Raw genomic sequence first — 25,793 nt, 5'->3', positions numbered from 1 at the left:
TCTCAGAGCCCACCTGGCTGTCTTCTCCTTGGAGATCTCCCGGCCATGCTCACTGGCTCCTGCTGTCCTTACACCTTCTCCTGTGCCACTGGACAAGATTCCTCCTTGAGTTTCCAGAGGATCCCTCTTGCACCCGAGCTCCCAGACTAGAGGTCCACCCCCCCCGACTAGGGGGTTATCCTCAAGGGACCACCAACAGCCTCCTAGCACTCCACCTCCAACTTTCACCTGAACTCTCCTGTCCAGCTGGGTGCACTGAGCATGCCGCTGCTAACGGTGATATGCCGTTAGTGGCGGCATCCATGTGCAGGATTGACGTCATCGCGGCTCCGGCCAATCACAGTGCCAAAGCCGGAAAGAAGATTGATGCTCCATGGAAGAGGGGACAGCAGTGATATCGCTGGCTCCTGTGTCAGGTAAGTGACACATACTATATGATGCATAGTAGCCCATTATGCTTTACCTTTGCAGGGAATCAAAGAGGAAGTAAACCCTGATGGGTTTACTTCCTCTTTAACACTTCTACCTAAAGTACCTGGCATCCTCCACTAACTATGAGGAAAATACCAAAGGAAAATACATTTGTTTTGAATTGTAATAATTGGCACTTTTTCCTTGCATCAAATTAAAAATGTTTCAAGGGAAGTTCTATGTGGTGTTGCACCAGATACACCATGTTCAAAGTGTTATGTGCAAGTTCCTATAGCTGTCTAATCCAGTGAGCCAGAATAATGAGGCACTTGGTATTAAATGCCCTTGATCAACTATCATATTGTGAGTGTATTTTTAACTTGTTTTTTTTTTTATAATGTGCCACTATGGAGTTTTCTCTTTACCCATGGAATGGCCTACATTGGAGTCATGTAACGAGAGAGGTGAAAGCCATTATTACTCTTGTTTGATGGATTACTGAAGAGTCTGCAAACTGTCCAAAGGGTGAATTATCTATATCAAAAAGCGCTATTTGACCTCCTATTTATATGAGCAGTGGGGTCCATCTCAATGATAAAAGTACATCTGTTGTAGCACAATGGTGGTGTCTCACAAACATATGAAGAGTATAGAAGGCACGGTGGATAACTCTTAAAGACACAGTTACAGAGTTTTCATCTTCTACATTTAGTAGAAAACATTTTTGGACCTTTTTTGCTTTTAAGGACTGCTTTTTTTTAAGAATGGGGCTTTCTCTATTTAGATATTGAAAGATTATACTCATTCACTTATAACTTATTGTATATGGTTTCATAACGCATGACACAGAATTATTAATGTGTAGTTTGGTCATAAGTTTGTTATACATTGCTTAAAAAGAGTCCTGCACCATACCACACTGCAAGTGCACTTGGAAGTATGGTCGTTGTAGATCTGAGGGGGACATGCAAGGAAAATAAAAAAGAGCATTTTTGCTTGTACATGACTGGATGATAAAATCATCAGAGATTCCCCTCACTTCAGCTCTACCCCTCACATCTACAGCAATTGCATTTCCAAGTGCACTTGTAGGGCAGAGTGGATTTACCTTTAGTAAATCAACCCCTATGTGTTTTTGAGCTTGTAGATTTTGTGGAAGCAATGAGGAATTGTCAGATGAACCTTGTAAAGAACTTGTTTATTTCCAGCCAACAGTGAGCTGCATGTAAGCCTTTTTTAGTTTCACTTCATAACTTCCTACTTCCTGTTCCCACCCCCAGGTCCTCAGACCTCTATGGAAATCTGCATACATATTCTACAGAGCTAATTTTATTTATTTCCACATATTGGTGTAGCACAGGGGTTATATATATATATATATATATATATATATATATATATATATATATATATATAATGAGGCACTTGCACCATTATTCTGATTTGCATAGAAATCAATCAGCTTCCAGGTTTTATTCACACATGGCTGAGCACTTGCATCAAGCCTACTATAAGCATACAAGTCTGATGTACATCTTGGGGAATAGGGATAATAAGGGTATTTACTGAAGCATGAAGGGACTCTAAATAAAGTCTATAAACAAGTCCATGTAAAACACCTTGAGAGGCAGCCCAGTGAAAAGCAAGAAGCAGCTTCTGGAACAACTGAGGAAAAAGCACAGGCGCCAATCTGAGTGTAGTTTTTTAGTGATTTTTAATACACATATAGATTAGGGTACTCACAAAGGTAAAATGTCAGTAGGCACACCGTATGCACATTGAGCACAAAGGGTATGTACATTGAGCACAAAGGGCATATGGTGTCTGTGGGAAGAATACGTCCAGATGGCTTCTGTGGTGGGTACTCGAGCGGGCTACGCTGGTGGATGCCGATGCTTCCTGGAGCTTGGAGCAAACAGGTAGCCAGAGATTACGTCACTTTCAGGAGGGGGTGAGGAATAGGCGACACGTTTATGGAGCATGCGCTCCTTCTTCAGGTACAGAACCTTGTGCGTTCCAAGCTCCAAGAAGTGCCTGTGCTTTTTCCAGGTTTTATTGCCAAAGCTTAATCGAAACAAGCTGAGGTTAGACGCTAATTGGTTTCTATACAGAAGTGAGCCTGATTTTGAACTAGCCAGCTGACAGACTAACAAATTGGTATATGCCATGTTTATTAGGAAGTGCTAATTAAATAGGCAAATAGAAATTGGCATATTTTATGACACGTGCCTTTGCGTGGGGGCAGCATGGTGCAGTGGTAATAATTCACACACAGTCAGGTGCATTCAATATAACTTGTATTGTAACAAGGGCAGAATTGTATTGTAAAAAAGGCAGAACTTGTTTTGTAGGTAAGGCAAACAGTTCACAACAAACCTGGTGGGAGAGGACCCAGTCGGAAGCACTCACAAAAACCAATAGCATGTAGTGATGCAGTATTAGCTGAAATGACAATGTCTGTTTGAAGGGGCAGGATGCGGCCCACCCCTTTGCTCTCCTCATTCTGGCCATCTCTAACCCAAACGGGAAGATGTCCAAGGCCCTAAGCTTTCCCTTGTCTGGAACCTCTCCTTGCCATTAATAGTGCCCCTGACAGATGGGTATCCTGTCCCTACACTACCCACATACCAATACACGCTAAAACCTGTGGAATGGTGACTTAAAAAGACTTTGCTGATCCAAGATGGCCTCAAAAAGGTCACCTGGATACAGCACAATCTGTGATGCTTCTTCAGTCAGGTGTCACCTACAGTGGAGGAATTAGACTGCACCTGCCTACATGCCAGTCTTTGTTAATCCCCCCATATAGATCTACCCATTCATACTGCCTGACAGTACAACAAATCAGGATTAGAGCGGGTAAACCTTCTATTGAATCATGGAACCGTTTTTGTTTTCTAATACATGCAGTAGCACCAGGCACATTGATCAAAATCAATATGTATTTTTTAAAAAGATTAAAGCCTATCAACTGGGAAAATTAAATCCCTTTGCTGCACTGAAGCGGCCCTTGCACTACAAGGAAGAAATGCTCATTTACATCTAGGGTATCGCAAAAAAAAAAAAAAAAAACAGTTTTACTTACCTAAAGGTTTCTCGATGTCTTTTTCAGTTGCTGCGCCCTTTAAAAAACATGTAAAATCTCTCTAAACCCCAATCTAAAATGTAAAAAACATAAATACTTACCGATACTTACGAATTGGAAACCTGAGACTGGGGCAATGAACACAACTGACTTGATTAAATTGACTTCACATCAGAAGCCCTTGTCACTTTGAAGTGCTCTTCACATCAGAGGTTCCCCATTAACATTAGTCAATTCTCCAATCCCATCAGAGAACGCCTCTTCATATCAGAAGTCCCCCTTTATATCAGATACCCCCTTATGTCAGAGGCTTCATCACATCACATTTGCTTCTATACATTAGATGCCTCCTATACATGATTCGCCCGGTACCTGACACAGTCCCCTATCAGTTCAGTAACGCATGCTTTCTCCATCACAATGCCCCCAGTCACACACTTCCTCCATCACAAAGCCCTCCAATTACAATACTCCCCCTTCACATCAGGTCCCTATGTTTTGGCTCCAGCAGTGCAACAGAGGGCTGGCACTCCCATGCTTGCGGCACCCCTTTGGAACCCAGACAGCACGCTGGTTGAGAAATTCTGACCTGATTCTTGCTCTCCCTACACCTGGCATTCTCCTCTACTCCTCTGTGGTCCAGCAGTGAACTGTCCCTCAGCATCTTCACATCTATTGCACAGCTCTGGAACCGGCATTGTACTTGATGACATTAGAGTACCTGCAACCTCTGGAGTGCCAACCCTAGCCGCTAGACATAAATGAGCATTTACCTTTTGAAGTGGTCAGGGGCAGTACAGTGATGTAGGGCTTAGAACTGTTGCCTGGCAGCAAAAGGGTTCAAATCCCAACCATGACACTACCTGCCTGGAGTTTGCATGTTCTCCTTGTGCCTGTGTGGGTTTCATCCAGGTACTCCGGGGTCCTCCCACATGCCAAGTAGTATGTGTATGTATGAATGTGAGTTAGGAACCTTAGATTGTAAGCTCCTTGAGGAATATGAATGTACAATGTATATGTAAAGTGCTGCGTAAATTGATAGCGGTACCTGAAATAAATAAGTGCGCTTTTTATGAGGATTTTTGTTGTTCCTGCAGTTCAGCTTTAAAGCTTTCCTGCATTAGTTACAAATAAAATTTCACTAGGGAACCATATTATATAACGTATTTACAATACGCAACCATAATCTGTACTCCTTTTTTTCTGTCACTCTTCATTCATCTAGGAAGCATAGCTTTGTGGGACAGATTTTATCTCCCTGGATCTTGGGTGATGTTTTACTGACTTTTATGGCATAATGGTTTTTCTAGTTTATCACAATCAGTGTTGTGATATATACCATCTGGTGTGCTTTAATCAGTACTTCTGATAACCTTTTCATCTGAGAAGATCTTTCTGCTCACAGGAATTCTGTTAATCAAAGCTTAATTCAAACACCTTGAGATTAATTCAGCATGTCATTTTCTGAAGTGTACAAACTTTTACAAATATGTTTATAAAATTGATAAAGTTCTTTGCCAGCTTGAAAGAATGTCATTAATCTATTTTTGTTTAATGTGTAAGAACATCCTGCTAAACAGACTACAGAACAACTTACCTAGCACATACCTTCCTTGCATATTATTAAGTAAGAAAGGGTTAATGCCTTTTGGCTCCTATAGATGTCAGCGGGGATCAATGCTAACTTTGGGTATCGCAGACTTCACTCTGGGTTCAAGCTGACTCAAACTGAACCTGTGAACCTGGCCAGGATTGCTCTTCCCTATTAATAGTTACTGGTCTATTGTATTTTTGTTCTAATGAAGTATAAGCATAGTCAGATCTGCAATAGACCTTCTCTGCAATGTTATGCTAAATGCAAATATGAGCTCATGCATGGCAAAGTAACAGGTTTGATTTAATGCCAATTCCTCTCAAAAGCATATAATCACCTTGCCTTTGATCCCTCACTGCTCCATTTAGCCTCAAGAAGAAAATAAAATACCAGCTCATTCTGCTTATGGAGGAGCATGTGACTCGGTCCATGTTACAGCTCTAGTTCTTGGTGATTGGCCCAGTGCTGTCACATAGGGCAAAGAGATAGTCAGCACTTTGAAAACTCAATCTGGTAATTTGACCAGACTAAAGTCCAAACAGAACACTCTGCAGAAGACAGAACTACTCCTTCACTTGGTGGTGGAGCTGTGTGAAATCTGGATTGAGTCGATTACACAGCTTTCAGATAATGTTAAATTCATTGCTTTAGCATGGCAGCAGTGTTTTCTGAATATTAGTGGTTTACCAATTGCCTTTACTTGTTATCGGGGTTTGCTTTTTAACAAGCACCTATTATTTAAGGCCCAACTACCTTGTATTGCTTTCCCCTTGCACTGTGCGATGATTAAATGCTTGTTAACCCTGGGGCATGGGGAAAAGGATGTAATACTTATTTACATCTGCCTGGGGTTGTGTGCAGGCCCTTGCCATCCTCATGTACAGTGCAGGCTGTTGGCCCTGCATTGTACTTGATGATATGGTTTTGCGACCACTGGCTGGAGTATTTTGGGGAAGAAGCTTTGGGGGACTGATTGAACACTGCAGTGAGTAGTGAGGTAATGAAAGTATTAAACCTTATTCCTCATCAATTATGCCCCGTACACACGATCGGACTTTACAACATCAAAACTGTGTATTTTTGTTTGTGCCGCGGGGATCGGGCAGTGCTTGTAGATCACAGACTTAACAATAGCATCCAATATCAGGCTGCTGCTAACAAAGCTATAAAATACTGTAAAAGAGCATACATTCAAGAGATAAATCAATAATTCAAATCCTTTACAAAACACAAGTTCGGCCTCATCTTGAGTATGGATTTCATTTTGGTCACTAACTCTTAGGAAAGTCATATTTTAAATTAAAAAGAGTTCAGTGAAGGGCTACAAAACTAAGAAGGGGGGTGGATGTCCTCAGCTATGATTACAGATTACAGTTATTCACTCTGAGGAAGAGGCAATAGGGAGGAGATAAGTGTCAAGAGCCTGTAAACGCTCCTGTTCTCTGACGGCTGCTGGTCTCATTCTAGTATGCTGGTTTTAGCTGTGATGTATCCCTGCCTGTCTGTCCATCTCCAAGGTGAAAACTGTGGACAGGCTCTGGGCGGAGACCAAACCTGATTTAAGCCAGCCAAGCCTGCAGTCTCATGCTTGTGATTGCATTTGTTATACGTGTTTCAAACTTCCTGTTTGTCTGCCCTGCTCTGCTGGTTTGGATTCCCTTGTTGATGACCTCGTCATCAACAAGATTCCGTTTCCGTTGGATAACGACTATTCTGTGAACTCTGCTTGCCTTTTGACTTCGGATTTTGACCCTGACCCAACTATTAGGTACATAACAATAGGACAGGGGGTCATGATTTGAAGTTAGAATAAGAAAGTTTAACCCTAAATTTTGGAAAGATTTCTTTACGGTTAGAGCAGTAAAATGTGACACTACTTTCCCTGGGAAGTGATATTGGCTAATAGTGTTGACAGCTTCAAAAAAATGTTTAGATGTCTTCCTCAGGAAGCAGAATATACAGAGCTATGGGAATGGTTAGAAAATAAAAATCACACACACACACACATTGACCTGGATGGGTCCGTGTATTTTTTTTTAATCTTATAAACCATGTAACTTGGATATTCGGTATTTTGGGTCAGTGATCAGTTAGATGGGGTGGGACTTGAGGAAGGTCATATTTTGCACCAGAAATGGGCTTTGTCAATGGAATAAAACTCTGGTTACTAGTTACACAGTAGTAATGATTTACCCTAGGTTCACACCTATATGTTTTTTAGTGTGTTTTGCAGTTTGCAGAAATGCACTACAGTCCATTTAACATGGTATGGTACACGTTCACATCTATGCATTTTGCAGCCAATGCATTTTTTCACATTCATTTTTATTGAAAATTTTCAAAAATAAAGTGTACAAATATATTATAGACAAATAGAAAAGATATATTCAAAATGGGTGAGTCCCCTGTCATAGTAGGTTTAGACAATTCAACATTTACAAAGTAAACCTTGGTAACAAATTATTCCTGTCACTTGGAGGGCATAAGTCAAGTAATCACAAAGCACAAGCTGCATATAATGACATGCCTGCATATAAAGATTGACAAAGATCAAAATATTATAGGAGCAAATAACAAATGCACAATAACAATAGAGTGGGGAAAAGGGATGGGAATAGGATTAGGACTAAGACAGCACCAGGAGGAGAAGACTGAACCAGAAACTACTGGAGGAAAAAGATACCGGTACCGGAGAAAGAAGACATGTTGGACCTATGACGGGGGGACATTTTTAATTTTTAATAAAGGACTGGCCAAAAACATCTCTTGTTTTTTTTAACACTTCACTGCTTTTTGGGGTGAATAGGTAGCGGTACAATGCACCCCATACTCATTCACATATGGGGGGTGGAGCCACCTTTTTTAAAGAGAGCTTCCAGATTCCAATAAGCCCCCTGCCCGCAAACTCCCACAACCACCGGCCAGGGTTGTGGGGAAGAGGCCCTTATCCCCATCACCATGGGGGCAAGGTGCTTTGGGGCATGCAGCCTGGTATGGTTCAAGGGGGGGCTCACTTGTCCCCTCTCTTTCCTGACCTGCTGGGCTTCATGCTGGGATAAGGGTCTAGTATGGATTTTGGGGGGTCCCATGGCATTTTTTTAAAAATGTGGGCATGGGGGTCCCCTCCAAATCTATACTAGACCCTGTTATGGACCTAGGGGGGGCCCCATATTGTTTTTTTCACAATTTTATTTTTCGCCAGCAATTTTTTACATTCAGCTGTCAGTGAGTAATCCCGCTAACAGCTCATGACCCATTGTTTGTTAAGGATCAGCAATGTACAGTGTGTTTAAAGAGAGAAAAAAAAAACGTAAAATGCGAAATGCATGAAAACTGCATGCAAAAACGCATAAAACACGAGGGTTTAAAAACGCAAAACACACTGCAAAATGTGCCTGAAAAACACATCAAGCGCAGTCGCATAGATGCGAAGCCAGACTTAACCTTTGATTTTTTTCACTTTTTGTTTTAAAACAATGGAAAGGTATATTATTAGTATTTGCCTCCCTTTCCAGGCAATCTATCTGATTCAGTCTAGGAATTGCAGAGTGATAAAAGAGGTGTTTGAGCTGTGTAATATTCTCTTTGTCATAGTTCATGCACACCATACACATAATATGCTTTTACCCACGAAAAGTAGGTATAGGCACAAATGTTAATATCAATAATGATTTTTTTAATCCATCTCTTTTATAAAGCTTATTTAAAGTGTAAAAGTTTTCTGCAGTAAAGATTGTTGGTAGGTACAATCAAATGTGAAGGCAATAGCAGTGTGTGCCATTCTTTCAGGAAAACTCAGATGTTCTGGAAACCATTGGAATGCAAAGCTATATGATTGCTTTGCAATGTGTGACTGTCTTTCTCTTGTACGCAGGAAGTTCTTTCCCATTTGTAGTGTTGTCACTTGTTTAAGTCATTGACTTGCTTGAGTCAGTGACATATCTGCAGCATACAATTGTATATTAAGTGTGAAATTCTCATAAAAGATGATGACTCAGACGATCCATTCATCTGCGTATATAGCATGTGTTAGGCTCACAGATGGAGGCCAGTGTATATAATCTAAAATGCATGAGTCATACAGAAAGTATAAATTGCAGTTTGAATGCTAAAGCCTAAGTTAATGGTAAAATTAGCAGTAGTGGGATTTTCAATTGTCTCAAATGTTACCTATATGAGCACGATGCATCAGTAAGTTATAGTTACACAGTAGGAATCTGCCCAGGTTCTATTTACCATGGGTTTAGCAAATCTTGTTTGACTTAGCAGCAAAATCTATTAAAGTTTATGTGGGGGCAAATCCTGTTAGCAAATTCTGAGAATTTTAGGGTTAATAAGCAAATGGCTGTCCAAAACAGCATAGGAAGCTGAGCACTGCCATAGGGGAATATACAAAAAAATACCATACAACAAGTATAACTTCCTTGTGTTGTGTTAAAGCTGTACCTGGCGTTATGCAATATCACAATTCTTTTGTACACTCTCACCGACAGCATTACTGGCAGCACATATGGCTGTAGAATTGATTATGTACATTTTCAATGTAGCACTGACCCCTGAAGGAGCTGCTGATTTAAATTGGGCCTGCACTCTACTGAGAAACCCCCCTTCTGAATGACTCTGTCCCCTTGGCACAGCTGTGGTGCAATAATAATACAATACAGTGTAAACAATATAATGTACCTGTGTCTACCCCTCAGGATCCTCTGGCTCCACCTGGTGGGGAGAGACAGTAAACCACACACTTGTACTCTTAAACAGAAATACTTTTACTGAAAATATAGCAAATAGGTGGTTACAGAGTATGCACTGTCGTTCCAACGTAGAATGTCAGCACAGCATACATCAACAGTCAAATACAATAAAGAGCATGCAGGTATGTTACTATCTAGATCTGGGAGCTCCCCTTATTTAAAGTCTAATGTGAGGCCTCACTTAATGTATTTCCTCCTTTATCTTCTTTCTTCGCTAGCTTAAATAGTTTCTCAAATAACTGTAATCCAAAGGGGTAAGTAGAGAACGTTAACTTAGAAAACTTCAGGTGTAACTCCAGAAACTTGTAATCACACTTAGATACCAAAGTGTAACGGGCCTTGGGCCTACTAAGTGTCAGTTGCTCAGTTGCACTTCCATGGAACAACAGGTTCCAGCAAGGCCTATTAGTAAGTCTAAGTATTAGATTAAACGGTGGGCCGCAACCCGCTTACCAATCGGATCAGAGTTCTGAGTGATGGCTTGAGTCCTACAGCTGCAGCTTGCTTCCGCTGACTAGGCCAGATGCTCCGTGTCACTCTCTGCTGCTCCAACAAGCATCTCCGATCCCCGTTGGTCTAATCACTAGCTCTTGGCTCTGTCCAGTCACTCAGCAACCAGTCCAGTTTGCACCCTGCGGTGACTATCTACTAATGTGTAGAAAACCTCACACACAGTTCCGCACAGGCAGGCAACGTGGTTCCAAGAGACCAAATATGGCCGCTGCAGTCCCTTTTATACCCAACCCAGCATGCACTGCATATCAAAGTCTTCATGGGTAGGTCACACAGACTCCTGGGTAGATAAGGTCAAAATGACCAAAGTAAACACAGTCACTTCCTGTTATCTTTCAACACCATAGAAAAGAAAAATAGCTAAGGTCCAGTTCCAGTTTTTGGTCACTAGATGGCATCCAATATTAGTGAATACATTGTCCATAGATTTACATTGTACTTCACATTTATTGCATTAATCCCCCATTATATCCCCGCTACATCAATAAGCTCAGCTTACACATAGCAGCAGTACCTCAATCAGCACCCCACATCGCAGGACTCATGACTGTGAGTCCCATAAAATTAGGATTGTACCGCAGGGGATTTGGAAGTAAACAGAGTGTCCTGCGGGGGGGGGGGGGGGTGCACATAGGTCCTATCAACACAAAATATTAAACTATATACTGCATATTCCCAAAATAAATGAAAACCCAAAATGTCCACTCCATTGAAAAAAAAGCTCTTTTTAAATGAAAGCCTTGCAGAAAAAAAAAAAATTCTATGGAAGTATAGCACTCGCCTCAAAAGGGATGCTGATTTGTGTCCCAGATTCTTTTCCCACTAGTGCAGCGGCAACCAGGCAAATAGGAAATTTCCCTCTTCTAGCAAGTTTATTGCAGATTCTTGGATGGGGCTTAGACCCCTTTCACACTGGGGTGGTGCGGGCAACAGCGATAAAGTGCTGGTAGTTTTAGCGGCGCTTTTTAGCCACTAGCAGGGTGTTTTTAACACCTCTAGTGGCCGAAGAAAGGGTTAATAGTGCCCATGTTGTGCTGTTGCCAAAGCGCTTCACAGGCGCTTCTGCAGCGTTACCCTTTTATTTCAATGAACCGCCCCAAAGATGCTGCTTGCAGGACTTTATTTCCCATCCTGTGTGCAGCACGCCCCAGTGTGAGAGCACTCGGGCTTTTACACTGGGGTAGCTTGAGAAATGCTTTTCCGGCGCTTTACAGGCGATATTTCTAGTGCTAAAACACCTGAAAAGTGCCCCAGTGTGAAAGTGGTTTTGGGGATGCTCTGTGGTACTCTAGAACACTGAACTGGAATGTGAGGACACTCTTCCCATTGCAGCTACTTCTGACCACAGATCTTTGAGCAGTAGGACATAAATTAGACAGCACTGGGACACCATTAGCAATGTTCAAGGCAAGGCAAGCCTTAAACTTAGTACACCAGGGGTTAACAGCAGCAACAGTCACTAGGATCCCTCTCTCAAGTCTGTCCTCACATTGTCCCTGGGACTTGGATGTCTTCCTCCAGATTTGGGCAGACAGTTTCCCCATTGGAGCCTACAGACTGGATCCTCAGTAAAACCCCTGTTCCAGCTCTTAAAGAATTAGCAGCAGGATAGCCACCCCCCCCCCCCCCCCCCCCAGCAATGTACAGCTGGAACCTCAATGAGAGGGTCAGAAACTGTGTCTGGACTGCCAGAAAGGTCAGCAGCCTCTTCTCCTGGGGAAGAACCCTGCTCTCTGAGGCTCCAAACTATTTAAAAACACCCCAACCACCATCTGGGTCAACTCTGGGGATTCGCTAGGGTTGCATAAATATTCAGACTGCTCAGTTGATGCTCCCACCCACTATGTTCTGGAAGCCTCAAGAAGACAAAGGGAAGCAATCAAACTCACAGCCTGCAGAGCCCAGAGCAGCCTAAAGCAATCACATGCTGCTCTGTTCATTGCAGTAGAGCCACAGAACTAAACATTGCCTAGTCAAACGTAGAAACCTATCTTGGAGGGTGCTACAGAAGGGACGGCAGCTAAAAGAAGTAACCACTGACTGACCTCAAATCAAACACAAAAAAGAAAAGCCCCCAAAAATCAGAACAAATCATCGTCAAAACAAAGGTATTGATTGCCCAAACACCCGACAATGAAAATTAAATAAGTTTTAAACCAAAAAGCAAATATTTAATATAATGCAACTTACCATTTTTTAGATGTGATGGCAGCATTAGTTTTCTTTTTTAGGTTTTCTTTTTTCTATTTTCATCTGGGGATTTAGCAAGTAAATCTGTTGTTTTTGAAAAGAACAAGCTGTCTTGCAATTAGAGGGATTAAACAAACCATTTAATGCTGGCAGGGGTGCCTACAATGATCAGCTTTTATTTATTTATGTAAAATCTTTATCCCAAAAGGAAAAAAACTTTTTGCTTTAACTGATTATAAAGTATTAGCTGGAGTCGTTAGTGTATTTATCTGTTAGTACATCTAATACTCCCCATCTGGTTAAGAACCACAGGTGCAAAGTCAACAGGCTAGGAACCATACATAGGGAGATGTGTAACTGGCATGCATATACTTAAGCTGATCTAATATACTGCAAGTGTTCGTGTCGGGAAATAAGAAAAGGAGGTATTAGATATTTATTTATATTTTATATCCATATGCATCTGTAAATGTAAAGAATTCCCCTAGGGAAATGTACTCAAAACAAAGTTGTATCCACTAGGACTAGGAATGAGCTCACGGTTCAGTATGAACCGAAGTTCAGACCAAATTTTGCTCGTTCAGAGGTCCAATGAATGGCTAAATTAAATGGGTGTGTGGCCAAGCCAAATCTCCCATTGCAGCAGGTAGTGATACATTTAGCATAACTCTTTAGAATATTAGTATATTTAGTACCATATCTAAATGTGACAGTGCCCTGCTTAGGATTCCTTTCAACCAGTGAGCCATTTCCACGTGGCCTATTCAGCTGTCAGCTGGGAATTCCTTTACTAATTATGAACTGTGGCTGTAGTTCATCATCACCACCTCTGGCCCAATTTGCTTCCCCTACCACAGACTACGTTGCACGATTGCCACTACAAAAAAAACAAAAAATTATAAAAACACATTGACAGTTTTTGACAAACCCGGCATGCATCGGTCCATGACATCAGAAGGGGTAGTATCACCAGGTGACGTAGACAGGTGGCTCCACCCCTTCCCTCTAAAATAATTGTCAAACGGAGGAGCCTGCAGTAGGCATAGTGCCTCTGTGTGGGCGAGAGCATTTTTTTTTAGGTGTGGCAGGCGGTGTGATTGAGGACAGGTCTACATCGTGGACACTGTCTTTTATTTTTTAATAAAGGATTTGTCAAAAAATGTTTATTATTTATTTACACTTTTTTGGTGAATGGGTATGTACCCAATACCCATTCATATGGGGGGGGGCAGGATCTCGGGGCCAGATTTTGATAAGCCCCCCGTCTGCAGACGCTACAACCACAGCCCAGGGTTGTCGAGAAGAGGCCCTTGTCCCCATCAACATAAGGGTCTGGTATGGATTTTGGGGGGGGGCACGAAAAAAAAAATTGGCGTAGGGTTCCCCTTAAAACCCATACCAGATCTGAAGGGCCTGGTATGGATTAGGTTGTTAATGAGTGGGCAGCCACTGATGTTCCAGATTCCGAAAAGCCCCCCTGCCTGCAGACCCTGACAACCACAGCCCAGGGTTGTCAGGATGATGCCCTTGTCCCTGTCAATATGGGGATAAGGTGCTTTGGGGTGGGGGGGAAGCACCCACCCCCCCATGTTGAGGGCATGTGGCCTGATATGGTTCTGGGGGGCACTCGTTTGTGCCCCCCCGCCTGACCTGCCAGGTTGCATGCTCAGATAAGGATCTCATATGGATTTTGGGGAGGAGCTTACGCTGTTTTTTTTTTATTTTGGCATGGGGTTCCTCTTAAAATCCATACCAGACCTGAAGAGCCTTGCATGGACTGGGGAGGACCCCACACCCTTTTTTTTTTAAACATTTTTCTATTGCTGGGAAATGCCAGTATTCTTTTCTTTACATTTATCTGTCAGTGGGGAAGCCAGCTGACAGATGATGAGTCAAGGATGCGGGTGGCCAGCTTTTGGCCTGCTGCTTAACAACCAGTCATTTTTTCACATAGAATTGTGAAAAGTTAGAATTTGTTCGAAAATTATTAAATGAAAATGTTTACAAAAATGAAATGAAATTTTATGAAAACTAAACGAAATTAAACAAATTCGGAAACCAAACTAAATGAATTCCATTCCACAAAATTAGTAACATAACGAATCTGTAAGGAACGAAACTAAACAAATGTTTCAGTTCTGCACATATCTACTGTGCATGAACCAAATTCTACACCTAGTGAGGTCAATACACAAAAGTCTTTCGGTGTATGGGTTACAAGTAGTAATTTATCATTCGCATAGAAAACACAAACGCAAATACCACATTTAGGATTACCTATATTGGTATTTTTTTTTTTTTTTTTTTTTTAAGAATGTTTATATATAATTTTATTACAAAAAAAAAGTTGCTAACATTGGGCTACCCCTAGAAACCATTAAATATGCAGAATCATCCCACATCAAAAGCTTTAACTCTAACAGCCCTCCAACTACTCCTTATATTAAAATATAGGTTCTCCCTAAAGAATCACATTACCTATACACAATTCTGTACAGTTTTTATAACCAAGCTAACAAAATGAGCTGCACTTGAGTTCACATTCTTAGCAAATAAACAAACAAATGGGCTTCAACACAATTTATACAGCAGACAAAGCATTCACTCATCATCGTCATCATCTTCCTCATCCTCGTCCTCCTCATCTTCTTCATCCTCCTCATCATCGTCATCTTCTGGTTCAACCTTCTTCTTTGAGCTTGCTGGCCTGCCAGGAATCTTCTTACCAACATCACTGCTGCCCTTTGTCCGATATGCTGCAACATCCTTCTCATATTTCTCTTTGAGTTTTGCTGCTTTCTGTTCAAATGGCTGCTTGTCTTTGGGCGTCTGTTCAGACCACAGCTCTCCTAGTTTCTTAGCGGTATCACCAATGGACAGGCCAGGAGTGTCGGTCTTTATCTGGGGGCCGATTTTCAAAACAGAACAGGAAGAAGGCAGATGGTGGTCGTTTTGGGGCATTTGGGTCCTTCTTTCTCTTTCCCCCCTTCTCCCCCTTGGGTGGGATGTAGGTTTTCATTTCCCTTTCATATCGGACTTTGTCACCTTTGGCCAAGTCTTCAAACTTTCCTTTCTCCTTGGCAGACATGGTCTTCCACCTCTCGGAGCACTTCTTGGAGAACTCAGCGAAGTTGACGGAGGAGTCCGGGTGTTTCTTCTTGTGCTCCTCCCGGCATGTCTGCACGAAGTAGGCGTAGGAGGACATCTTGCCCCTGGGCTTGTTAGGATCTCCTTTCCCCATTGCTGATACCTGAGCTGTACGAGTGATAAGAGGTGACCGATCCGCCTGTGTGTCCCGCACTAGAATGCCTATATTGGTATTTTAACAACTGTAATCATAAAGTGTACATATTCATGAACAAGCCATTCTATTATTAAATGTGTGTATTTCAGTTATGTATTCAGTTAGAGTTTTACAGATACCAAAGATGCACTAGGGCTATTTACACCAGCAGCCCTGCAGCAGCAATGCCGTATCTACGGTATGGCAGCCATGGCAAGTGCCATGAGAGGGGGCGGCCAAAAAAAGTCCCCGGCACAAAAAAAACCACTCGTCCTCCCACGGTCACCTCTCGGCTCTCACGGCTGCCTCCCACTCTAATATAGCCTCTGAAGCTGAACAACGCCTGCGCCGTGAGTGGAGGTGGTAGCCCCACCATCCAAGCGGACATAGGGTTGTGAAAATTAGAGGGCTCCTCGCGGGCGTGCTTCACTCGCCACGCTTCGGGCTCGGCCTCGCTGCGCTCGGCTCTTTTATATTCCTACTCTATGTCCACTTGGATGGTGGGGATAGAACCTGGACTCACGGCGCAGGCACCGTTCATCCTCGGCTATTTTCGGAATCTGTGTTGCTGTGTACTGCGCATGCGCAGGGCACAGCAGACACTATTCGATGGGGGACCATATATGATAGGACACCGGCACTGCACTTGCTAATAGTTACTTGGCCCAGGGAGGGGAGCAACAGGAGCCCCCATGATGGCTGATGACTGGCCAAGCTGGTTCCACGTAACGGGCGGGGCATAGCCGAATGCGCTGCATGCCATCATCTTCTCCCCAGAGCAGGGGGGGGGGGTCTGTGACATGAGGATGAGAAGAGAAGAGTAACGAGAGAGAAACAATGGATGACGGGGAACCCACAGACAGCAGAAAGGATTAGCAGCCTAGCAGGTACTACTTAAGTCATGATCTTGATCATCATAATGAGGTTTTGTGTGTGTGTGCCACTGCCAACTGCCAAGCAGAAGCAAGCAGCCAATCAAATATAGTGCTCAATATGGATTCAATAAATATGCACAAAATAAATATGCACAGCCATATATATAAATAAAGTGTAATAAAGTGATTTGTGCAATAGCAGGTACTACTTAAAAGTAGTACCTGCTGTTGCACAAATCACTTTATTTATGATTTCTATGGCTATGCATATTTATTTAATCCATATTGAGCACTATATTTGATTGGCTGCTTGCTTCTGCTTGGGCCTGGCACACACGCACAATCGCACGCTTGTTTTAAGTCATCATGTGCGATTGTGCGTGTATGCCAAGCAGAAGCAGCCAATCAAATATAGTGCTCAATATGGATTAAATAAATAGATATCATAAATAAATTGTAATAAAGTGATCTTTGCAACAAGCTCATTAAACAGTCCACATTCAGTGAAAATTCATGTACTATAAACTTTGCAGTACATGAACTTTCACTGGATGTGGACTGTTTAATGAGCAGTGGTGGGTTGACCCATCAGCAATCGGGCACTGCCCGAGGGCCTGGGGTCATTAGGGGAGCCCCATAACAGGCTCTGCAAAACTGCAACACATACAGTCTAGCATGGGCAGTGGCTGTAAAAAGCCCTATCACAGGACGCCCCTCCTTCACTCCCATCCACCCCAGGTGCTTGTACTGTACATTATATCACCCAGGATGGACGAGAAAAGTGGAGGGGCTGTTGGGAAGCAGTGCGCCGCGAGGGGTCTTATTATTACAAGCATCAGGTGTTTTTTTTTTTTGTTAAGGTTATCTGAAAGATGGGTTTCAAATGTTTTGACACAGGCGCAGTTTTAGTGCTTGCCATAGGTGCCATTTTAACTAGATACGCCTCTGTGCAGCAGAGCCCTTTATCAGCCATAAATAACATAATAGATTGTTTTCCTTGTCACTACAAATCCTTACCCACACAGCTACAAATCGCTGTTATGCCATGGCTAACAACAGGTGCATTGGATAACAGGATCAGTCACTGAAGCAGACTATTCTGTCTGCTAGCTCCAGTCAGTCAATCAGTGATTGAGCTACAGATCACTTGGAATTTCTGCAACACAGACCTTTTATTGACTACAATACACTTGCTGGCAACATAAATACTAGGGAGAGCAATTCTGTAGCTTCTAAAAATCACTGCTGCAATATTGCCAGTGCATTACATACACAAAGCTTGAGACCACACTTGTGTAGTAGCCTAAACTGAAAATCACACCACTTCCATTAAAACACCAGCATGTATTCATGCATGCTTGCAGGGCCCTAGCTTTTTTTTCCTAGAGAAGGGGGTTAACCTTGGGCACCCAGAGGGGAACAATAATGCACTGTGAGCACTGCAATGAACTAGAGGTCTGCTAAAACTGTGCTGAGAGTAGGAGGGGCTTAAAGCTTGAGCATACATAGTACCAGATGCCACAGTCCTTATACCCAAAGGCTTCATGCACATTGACGTATAAGGCCACATACAGTGTAAATACTGTCAGGAGCTGCATACAGTTGCCTATAGCAGTGCTTCTCATCTCCAGCCTTCAAGGCGCCCCAACAGGTCATGTTTTCAGGATTTCCCTCAGATGAAACGGCTGTGGCATTTACTAAGGCTGTGAAACTGATTAAACCCCCTGTGCAAAATAATGGAAGGCCTGAAAACATGACCTGCTGGGGCGCCTTGAGGACTGGAGTTGCAAAACACTGGCTTATTGTCAGAAACCATGAAATCAGGCCGAGTCAGAAGTATGGTTAAATCACACTTGTTCAATAATAAAAGTAAAAAGAACAAACGTAGTCAAAACATAGCCAAAATTCAATGGCCGGAACGGATAGTCAGCCAAGCCAGAAGTCAGGGATCAATGTAGTGGAACAGCAAGCAGAAACTGGAGCCAGAAGAGATGTCAGCAAACCAAGTCTTGAACAGGATTGCAGGAGATCGTTTCTGTAATTTGGACCAAGGCGAAGGCAGAGCTTCTCTGGACTGGATGGCTTAAGTAGGCAGGACTTTTGAGCAGGATAGCATCAACAGCTGAGTAACTGTGGAGAGATAGTAGCTGGAAATTAGCCGACAGCTGAGCAGCCAGCTCAGAGCAGGAATGGCTGAGCCCAGCCCTGACAGTACCCCTCCTCAAAGACCCCTCCCCCTCAGAGGACTACCAGGCTTGAGGGGAAAATTACAATGGAAATCACAGAGGAGGACAGGGGCATGTACGTTTGAGAATGAGACCCAAGAGCGTTCCTCTGGACCATACCCTTTCCAATTCACCAGGTACTGTTTGTGCCCACGGAACCTATGGGCGTCAATAATGGACTGTACTTCATACTCCTCATGGTTCTCAACCTGTACAGGGTGAGTATGTGGCACAGAGGTGGTAAAGTGGTTGCAGACCAAAGGTTTTAATAAGGAGGCATGAAATACATTTGAAATACACATATTAGAAGGAAGGTCTAATGCGTGAGCCACTGGATTAATCCTGTGAAGAATACAGAAATGCTCAATAAACCGAGGTGCGAACTTCAGTGAGGGAACACAAAGTCAGAGGTTGCAAGATGACAGCCAGACCCAGTCCCCAACCTGGTAGGAAGAGGCAAGCAGGCGTCTGCGGTCAGTATGGAGTCTGTACCTATCATTAGCATGTCACAAAGCCTCCTGGACTTGTGCCCAAGTGGAACGAAGACCATAGAGATGCTCTTCTAAAGCAGGAATATTCTGCTGAACAAACGAGTCTGGCAATATTGGAAGGTTGGAAACCATAATTTGCCATAAATGGGGACAACCAGGAAGCAGAATTCAAGGCACTGTTGTGAGCAAACTCTGCCCACGGTAATGGGTCTGACCAGTTGTTATGATGGTCAGAAATATGACAATGTAGGAATTGCTCCAAGGACTGATTGGCTCGTTCTGCGGCCCCATTAGACTTCGAGTGAGACGCAGAGGAGAAAGCAAGTTGAATTCCCAACTGTGCACAAAAGGCTCGCCAGAACAGGGACACAAACTGACTACCCCTGTCCGAGACAATCACCTTGGGTAGCCCATGTAAGCAAAAGATCTCCTGAGAAAAAATGGAATCCAGTTCCTTAGAATTGGGCAACTTCTTAAGTGGAATACAATGACACATCTTTGAGAGCTGGTCAACCACCATAAGGATAATTGTGTTGCCCTGGGAGTTGTGTAACTCCACAATGAAAACCATAGACAGGTGATTCCAGGGCCTCTCTCCATTGGTTATGGGTTGTAGGAGGCCCACTAGAAGGTGTCATGGAGTCTTACTCTGAGCACACACAGAGCAGCACGTAGACTAGGCCACCAGAATTGTTGGGAAATGGCCAAAAAGAGTTGATTCTTCCCAGGGTGGCCAGCAGCCTTGGGAGAATGGTAAATCTGGAGCACGGCAGAACGGAGGCTCTCTGGGACAAAGCAGCGGTAACAAGGTTTCTCAGGAGGAGCATGGACCTGAGCAGCAAGAATTTTGTCAAGCAAAGGAGAAGTGAGAATGGTGCGAACCATAGCCAAAATACAATCAGGAGGAATCACAGGAACTTGGAAGTGGAAAAAAGTGGAAAAAATTGTCGTGACAAGGCGTCAGCCCTTACATTCTTAGTACCGGGTAAGAATGAGACAATGTAATTGAAACTTGACCAGAAAAGAGCCCATTGCGCCCTTCTGGGAGAGAGGTGTTAAGCCTCAGACAAGAATGTGAGATTTTCTATGATCAGTAAGAATGAGAACCAGCACAGTGGTACCTTTGAGGAGAGGTCTCCATTCTTTCAGGGCTAAAATGATCGCCAACAGCTCTCTGTCACTAATCTCGTAATTGCATTCCGCAAGGGGACAATTTCTTGGAAAAGTAGCCACAAGGATGCATAGTGCGCTCAGAGGTAAGACTTTGAGACAGAAGGGCACCAACACCAGTCTCAAAAGCATCAACTTCAAGGATAAAATGTAACATAGGATCAGGATGTGCCAACACAGGAGCAGAAACAAAGGCAGCCTTGAGACCCCTATAATCAATGCAAGGTCTCAGTTCACCACTCTTCTTCTTTTTCACAAAGAAGAAACCAGCACCAGCAGGGGAGTTGTCCTTTCCCTGCCACACTGTCCTGGGCTGTGTAACTCCAGCATCAGCAGCCAGACTTTGGCCCCACCCACTGGTTGCTAGGCAAGATGCTCTGGCAGGGCTCCTACCCCCACCTCGATTTTTGGCCCGGTATACCCATAGTTGGCAACTGTCACAATTTGGCTGGGACAATCACGTATTTTCAAACACTTTCCCAAACCGACCTTGTCCCTGGCTGTGTTCCAGAAATCGAGGCTGATCATGGAAAGTGACAGGGGGTGCCCACAGATGACAGACAGTGTGTTTCACATCATGTTACCCCATTGTGTTACACATGTCAGGGACAGAGATCCCTCCCCTTACCTCCTCCGCCGCAGGTGATAAGGTGGCACTCAGAGAATCACTCAGTGCAGTGGGTGCAGAATGGCAGTGTGTTTTACATTATGAGAACAAAGATCCTCCCACAGCAAATTATTAGAACACCCAGGGACTCACTAAGGAGTGATAACGGCACAGCCTGATGAAACAGTTCTACATGCAGCAGGTGGTGAGGCTTGCAAGAACCACTCAGTGTGTAAAACTGGCTTGCATAGTACCGGCTTGCAAGGAAAGAATGCCAGCTGTCAAAACTTAGCTGTGATGTCAGGGATGGGCAGGACCTGAGCAGCTGTGTCACGTACCTGGTAGGCGAGCCCAGAATGCAGGGAGCGGCCTCTCGTAGCCTCTGGCTCGAGAACCCCTGAGGGTGGTAACAGGGATTCAAAAGTTCAGAGGGCACAAGTGCCTGGCTGGTGTAAGGCAGATCCGGATCGTCAGCAGCAAGCACAGGTAGCAGATAAGAACGGCTGATGACAGTCGGCAGGTGACAGCAGGCACAGGCAGTCGGACTGGAACAGCAGAAGGTCGTCAGCAGGTGACAGCAGGCACAGGCAGTCGGACTGGAACAGCAGAAGGTCATCAGCAGGTGACAGCAGGCTCAGGCAGTTGGACTGGAACAGCAGATGGTAGGCAGCTGGTGGCAACAGGTACTGGGTATCCGATCGGAGCAGCAGGAGGTAAACGGCAGAGTCGGGCACAGGCCGGGTCAGTAACAGGCGGACAACAACGGTACACGGGAAGAGACGGAGACGTAGTCAGACAGGCAAGAGGTCGGTGGCAGGCAGCAAACGAACGTAGTCAGGAACAGGCCGGGTAACAGGAATCAAGGCAACAGATAGCGGGTAACAGAATCACCGGACACGCTGTAGACTAGACAGCAAGAAGGAAACAGAGGCAGAGTCCTTGAGTAGCCTTTAGGGCTCCAAAGTGGTCGCACGGCGAGTCTGCGTGCCCCCACGAGTAACCGTGCGCCCGTTCGTGACCCCGCGCACCAGTGTGCACTCGTTCGCACCATCGCACACCCACATGCGCCCGACCGTACCAACGCGCACCCGCGTGCATCCGTTCGCGTTAACGCGTACCAAAGGGTACCGACAAGTTCTCAGCAACGGGCCCCTGCGAGCAGATCTCCCATGTGCGATCGGATCACCAGGATGGTCATGACATTGCCCCCCCCCCAAGGGGCAGCCTCCTGATGCCCAATTGTGCCATCTTACCCGGATGGGACCTTTTAAAGGCAAGGATTAGTCTCTTCGCATGGATTTTGGATTCCGGTTCCCAGGAATTTTCCTCAGGCCCATATCCTTTCCATTTAACCAGGAATTGAGTCTGGTTCCGTCTCTTCCTACAGTCTAGAATGGATTCAACCTCGTATTCGATTTCTCTATCGATAATCACGGGTTCCGGAGGACTGGCATTTCGGTTGGCAAAAGAATCCAGAACTGCAGGCTTGAGTAGAGATACATGGAAAACTGGGTGGATCCGAAAAGATTCTGGAAGCTTCAATTCGAATGCCACGCTATTCAAATTCCTCACGATCGGAAAGGGACCCACAAATTTTGGGCCCAATTTCTTAGATGGGCAAGCCAGCTTTAGATTCAGGGTGGACAACCAGACCTGATCCCCGACTTTGAGATCCAGTTCCCCCCTTCTCTTTCTATCAAACACTTCTTTATTGTACTCCTGTGTTTTGGTCAAAGTCTCTTGCAGAAGCTTATTGTTTGTCGTGAAGAAATTGAGGTTCTCCTGCACCGCCGGTACCGGACATTCAGGGAGATTGCTAGATAGAAATAGCGGGTGAAAGCTGAAATTCGCAAAAAACGGGGATTGCTTGGTGGCAGAGTGAACAGAGTTGTTGTAGGCAAACTCAGCCAAGGGCAGAAGCGAGGCCCAGTCGTTTTGAGAAAAGGAAGAGAAGCAACGCAGATACTGCTCCAGCGTCTGATTCGTCCTTTCGGTCTGGCCGTTGGTCTGGGGATGATATGCCGAGGAGAAGCAGAGTTCAATTTTCAGGGCCCCCCAGAGCGCTCTCCAAAACCTAGAGGTGAACTGCACCCCCCTATCCGATTTGATATTAGCGGGGATGCCGTGGAGCCTCACAATCTCCCTAATGAAGGTCTTGGCCGTCTCTGTGGCAGAAGGAGTGCCCCTCATGGGCAAAAAGTGAGCCATCTTGGTGAGCCTATCTACCACCACGAAAATTGTAGAATAATCCTCCGAAGGCGGTAACTCGACGATAAAGTCCATGGAGATCATCCTCCATGGTCTATCGGGAACGGGCAGTGGCTTCAGCAGACCCCAGGCTCTCGAGACTTACTGACCTTGCTCCGAATGCAGGTGGTACAAGCCTCCACATATTTCCTGCAGTCTTCCTTCATCTGTGGCCACCAGAACGTACGTCGAAGTAACTCCAAGGTCTTATGTACCCCAAAATGGCCGGCCAACAAATGGTCGTGACAGGAGCTCAGAACTAAAATTCGTACTTCCTGGGGAACAAAGATCTTATCCTTGTACCAAAGGAGATCATCACTGGATAATAGCGGGATGTCGGGTGGAGAGGCAGTGCCTATGGAGGCCTGCTTAATTTGGGACAGTAAGTCTCCCTGGAGCAAGAGGAAGTTCCCTGCGGAGAGGATGGTATCCGGAGAAGAAGGGCTTTCTGGTTGACTATACATGCGAGACAGGGCGTCAGGGTTGGTGTTCTTGGATCCTGGACGGTAGGTAATATGGAACGAAAATCTGGAGAAGAAGAGCGCCCACCTGGCCTGACGTGGTTTCAGTCTTTTAGCAGATTTAAGATATTTTAAATTTTTATGGTCTGTATAAACCAGGATCGGGTGGGTGGCGCCCTCAAGAAGATAGCGCCATTCCTCGAGTGCCGCCTTTATTGCCAGTAGCTCACGATCACCGACATCGTCATTCTTTTCCGCCTCAGATAGCTTGCGGGAGAAGAAGGCGACCGGGTGCAGAAGAGACTTAGGCCCCTGTCTCTGGGAAAGCACCGCCCCAACCGCTATTTCTGAAGCATCCACCTCTAGGATATATGGCAGAGTTTAGTCGGGGTGTTTTAGGACTGAAGCTGATACAAACAAGTCTTTCAAGATCATAAAGGCCTCCTGCGCCTTGGGGGTCCATTGGAACCTCTGACCCTGTTTGGTCAGTCCGGTGATGGGGGAAATGATAGAGGAAAATCCCTTAATACATTTTCTGTAGAAATTAGCGAATCCCACAAATCGCTGGACCCCCTTTTTGTCAGAAAGGGCAGGCCAGTCCTGGATAGCAGAAATTTTCTGGGGGTCCATCTCAATCCCTTTTACTGAGATGATCAGACCGAGGAACTGGATGCTTCGTTGCTCGAAGACGCACTTTTCAGGCTTGGCATACAGGCCGTGGAGACGAGCTAAGACATTCTTGACATGTTCTCGGTGATCAGCTAAAGTGGAGGAAAAAATCAGGATGTCATCAAGATAGATTATTACAAACAGGTCAAGATAGTCTCTAAAAATATCATTTACAAAGTGTTGGAATGTGGCAGGGGCATTGCACAAACCAAAAGGCATAACTAGATACTCAAAGTGCCCGAAGCGGGTACGGAAGGCAGTCTTCCATTCGTCACCCCTCCGAATACGGACGAGGTTGTAGGCACCCCGAAGATCCAACGGTTCTTAATAGTAATCTTGTTCAGTGCCCGATAGTCCACACATGGGCGTAGGAAATGGTCTTTCTTTTCAACAAAGAAGATCCCTGCACCTGCCGGGGAGGTGGAAGGTCGGATGAATCCCTTCTCCAGGTTGTCATCCAGGTAGGATCTCAGGGTACTCAACTCTGTCTCAGATAAAGGGAAGACCCTTCCGAAAGGAATCTCTGCCCCGGGCAGCAATTCTATAGGACAGTCGTATGGCCTATGGGGAGGTAAGGTTTCGGCACCCTTCTTACTGAATACGTCCAGAAAGTCATGATAATCCTTAGGTACGGCTTGTCGGATCTCAGCGTCTGTTTCCAAGCAGAGGAGGGAAGAAGAGTCCTTGTTGTCAACCGGGAAACAATGCTGGAGGCAGTAGGCTGAGGGGAACTCAATTCTTCCTTTGGCCCAATTGATGCGTGGGTTGTGTGCCCTCAACCAAGGCATGCCTAGAATGACAGGGAACAACGGAGACTTGATGACGTCTAGGCATAAAAGCTCCTGGTGAACCCCGGCAATGATAGCGGACAGTGGGGAAGTCTCCTGAGTCACTGGTCCAGACTCAAGGGTAGAGCCATCGGCCAGAAATACTGAAAGTCCTTTCTCCCTAGGCCGAAGAGGAATATTGTTCCTTAGGGCAAAGGACGAATCCACAAAGCCACTACACGCCCCGGAATCCATAATTGCGTGGGTTTGGATAGTCCTTCCTGGAAGCTGCAAAAGAATAGGAACAGCCAGGTGAGAGGTGTTATTAGACAAAACGGGTGAGGAAGCAGGAGGGATGAAAAGGCACTTACGCATCTTAGCAGGGCAAGTGCGAATAAAATGTCCCGGTTCTCCGCAATAAAGGCAAAGGTTGCCGGCCCGGCGGCGTTGG

The 25,793-nt window shown here is 44.7% G+C and overlaps 1 pseudogene; it reads right to left on the bottom strand.

Annotated features, from left to right (window-relative positions):
• Positions 1-15,028: 15,028 nt before the first annotated feature.
• On the bottom strand, positions 15,029-15,852 carry LOC143963077 (high mobility group protein B2 pseudogene; annotated as a pseudogene).
• Between the last annotated feature and the right edge of the window lie 9,941 nt (positions 15,853-25,793).

This window comes from Lithobates pipiens, unplaced genomic scaffold, assembly GCF_037356315.1.
Source record: "Lithobates pipiens isolate NorthernLeopardFrog02 unplaced genomic scaffold, aLitPip1_a1.2 Scaffold_8, whole genome shotgun sequence".
NCBI lineage: Eukaryota > Metazoa > Chordata > Amphibia > Anura > Ranidae > Lithobates > Lithobates pipiens.
This window is presented reverse-complemented; position numbering and strand designations above follow the sequence as displayed.